At 36.9% G+C, this 3559-nt stretch overlaps 1 long non-coding RNA gene across 1 annotated transcript; it reads left to right on the top strand.

Moving 5' to 3' along the window:
- The first annotated feature begins 530 nt into the window (after window positions 1-530).
- LOC139123666 (uncharacterized) lies at window positions 531-2702 on the top strand. The gene is made up of 2 exons (XR_011549744.1): window positions 531-1026; window positions 2512-2702. It is a non-coding gene; the product is annotated as an uncharacterized lncRNA (long non-coding RNA).
- The last annotated feature ends 857 nt before the right edge of the window (window positions 2703-3559 follow it).

Genomic DNA, 3559 nt, shown 5'->3' with positions numbered 1-3559 from the left:
CATATGATTTGAGGCAGATCGTCCAAAGCGCTCGGATTACCTCCGGGGATTACCTCCATTGAAGGGAAAAAGTACCTGCCGTGTGCCGGTGCAGTAACGATCAGTGACCCGAGTCAAACGATGGAGGTAGCAAACGAAGTCAAACATCGCATTGAGACATCTCGCTTCTAGTCTCACGGTCAAAATAATCTTCGCAGCGGCTTTTTCTTTGTCCTTGAGTGCAGCTGTGCACTGCTTTGGTATGTAAGCTGGGTGTGTTGTGACGTAACTGTATATACGAGTATATACTATTAAAATAGGTAGGGGTCAGTTCCTTGTGCCATGCCGCCAGAAAAAATATTGCAATCTTAAAGCTGAAACTATATCACAGGACGAAAACACAGTAGTGATTGTAAGTGATATACAATAGAATTATACTCAAGAGAGAAATGCACACCTTACACTTAAAAGGCAGTACAAGATCTGTTCCCTACTGTCCTTCCCTTTTTACAATGGACTACCCGACCCTTGACCTTCACTAAGGTAAAAGGTAAATATGAACTGAATCTCGACACACAGACAGAAACCGGCGGAACGCATAAGTCATGTCACGGTTTTTGTGGAGGGACCGTGGTCATGCACAGTGGCTGCGTGCACGATTTTGTGGAGGGACCATGCTGCGTATCATACCATCGTCAAAGATTCGCACAATTCAACATTTATTCGACCAGTCTTCAAGGCGACAGCTTATGCAGTGAACTGTGCGTGATGTAACAATTATGCAGTGGATCGTCGCTCAGACCTGCTTATCCAGGTCATGGATAATGGCGTGCAGTTGCAGAAAAAACAGCCGGCTTTAGACTCAAGCACCTTACACAACATGTACTTTTGACCACAGTCGAATCGTGACTTTAAACAGCGTGTATGTATAACCGACATACTTGTTCATCTCAGGAATTTGACCACTTCGGTTCACTGTTGCGGCCGGCCAGGAATGTAGTGTAGTGGAGGTATCTCATTCACACACTCTTCCATGCCTATACAAAGGTATGTCAACTTTGTAATCTTTATCCAAACACCCTTTTGGTTCAAATCAAACAAACATTGACCAGTAAAGCTCAATCTTCAAATAGCAAGGGAGGAGTCCTTGGGCGAGGGGGAGGGGGTTGTTACTTTGAAATGTACATGTATTATGCCAAGGGACACTTTGTAAATTTTAGGCATGTCCATTTGATCAACAGACATTCAACTGTAGACATTTACATTTCAATTACATTCAGCATCGCCCTTCAGGTCTTTTTATACTCCATTGTGTAATTATACAGACATACACGGTATAATATTGCAAATTACCAAGGTACATTTTCTTTTAACATTGCACCTCTGCTTCTACAGTACATGCATGTGCGTTTCTCAGGCCCACTTCTCCCATTGCCAATATCTTGTATTGAAATATAAAATATATTAGGATTTCACTGAAATTTTCCAGCTCACAGAGTCAGAGCCATTCATTGTGGCACCAGAATTTTGCCAGCACTGAAGGTCGTCTAGCCTTGTGTTAGGAAAACCTATAAGTACATATAATTTTACTAAGTTCAGTGGTTTTTCAGAGACATGCACAAAATTTGTATCTTTTAAACCTCAAATTTAATTAGGCCATGTTGATGCAAACTGTCAATGTAAAAGTAGTGTACAGTTTGCAATTTCCTGAGAAAACTGACAAGAACTTTGCCATTTAAACAAATCCAATCATGGTGCAATGAAGCATTTGATAACTAACACTTCTCTTACATGTTCCCTACCACAAGTTTGTTGAACTGATTGCACTCTGAATAATTGCCTGTATTTTCACCAAAAGTACCACATTATCTTTCACAATATACAAATTTTATGTTTTGTAAATTCATTTAACACTAACAAAAGAGCTCTCCGTTATATTTAAATGATTAGAGAAAAATGAATTAAATGTGAACTGACAAATATAAAGAGACTTAAATAGTACATGTACAGTTGTGTACCAGTCAACATACATTTGATGCTGAACACTTGCAATAAGTAGGTCTTTCATACTCTGGTATTTTAATTGCAAAGGTAATTCTGGAGTTTTAAATGAAAGAGTAAGTGAAAACTACACTGTACAGGTACATGTGACAGCCAGCTATAATTATAATACTGTACTGAAATGCCAGTGTCAGTTGCTTTGAGACAAACAGCTTATTACACCTTGACTAAACTGCTGGATCTACTTTCCCTTGGACCCCTCACCAAAAACAAAAAATAGAAGCATAGTCACATAGGGGTCATGATATAAATCTATGAAATGGTCATAAATGTGAAGACAGCCAGAATTGAGCTGACGATGTTCTGGTGTACAGTACTGAAAATGAGAGTAATCATACACATGGTACATAGTGAATTTAAATATTTTTGTTTTTTCTTTCAATTACATGTCAATACATATTTTGTATGCTGTTTGGTTTGTATGGCTCAACTAATAATATTATATGTGTGTTTTATTATCTTTGATTGTAGATCATTGCCATGAGAAGGACACCAACAACACAATAGAGGCTGAAGAATTACATGGGCACATGAACAGTACTTCATTGTGTGTAGAGTTGATAGACATTGATGACGGAAACAAAACGGATGGGACCCAGAATACTTGCCAAGACTTCAAGACCATATTGAGGAGTAAGTAGTCAAACCCTTGATGGAAAAGCTACATCATATGTCAAAGAAAATCAAGGGACTATAGTTTAGGTAGATTCTACAAATACTCAAAAATGTTTGAAGCTTTCAACTTCGTTGATTTAAGAACATTGTCACAGAGTTTTCCTTTTCCTTCCTCCAATTTGGTTTTAGAATGGATACATGTAGCGAACAAAATTCAAATTGACATCTTTTGATACATGTACAGTAAGATTGAAGTCATGGTCAAAGATACGAGAAATTCCCCTGACAAAATACTGGTTCAGTTGCTTTGAATATTGAAACAAGGACTCTAAGGGGTGTCTTTAGCTCATACTTGTATACATGTAGTTAAATACATGTAGCTTTTTATGTGATGTGTATTTTGCATAATTATAAAAGAATGTAGCAGTTATACAGGAATTTGTTTGGCAATACTGATTACGTACAGTTTCAGACTTTTCAATTCAGTCTAGTTTTTGTGGGTTTTTAGCTTGTCAAGATTGTGTTACACATTTAGAAAATGATTTCATTCAATTCTATACACTGTTCTATGGCAGAGTACTAATGTGCAATATTTTCTTCACAATCTGATTAATTGCTGGTGGCTGAGATAGGACCCATACATGTATATGTACATGTACAACTCACATATGATTGAATTATTTCAACTCTGTAAACCAAAACAAAAGATGAAATCATGTTTACTTTGATACATGTATGCTTACTGTCAAAAGAGAGCATTGATATACTTTTATAAAAAAAATAAAATTTAAATAGAAAAGGCCATTGCTTGAATCTTCAACATTTGCAAATGTGCCATGATAAACATGCAGAAATTATTCAATTCTGAAAATTGATATTACTTACATTAACCCTTTTCCTGCCA

Source organism: Ptychodera flava (assembly GCF_041260155.1).
Source record: "Ptychodera flava strain L36383 chromosome 23 unlocalized genomic scaffold, AS_Pfla_20210202 Scaffold_23__1_contigs__length_28996876_pilon, whole genome shotgun sequence".
NCBI classification, from domain to species: Eukaryota; Metazoa; Hemichordata; class Enteropneusta; family Ptychoderidae; genus Ptychodera; species Ptychodera flava.
Note: the sequence above shows the minus strand (reverse complement) of the source record. Positions and strands in the feature narration are given on the sequence as shown.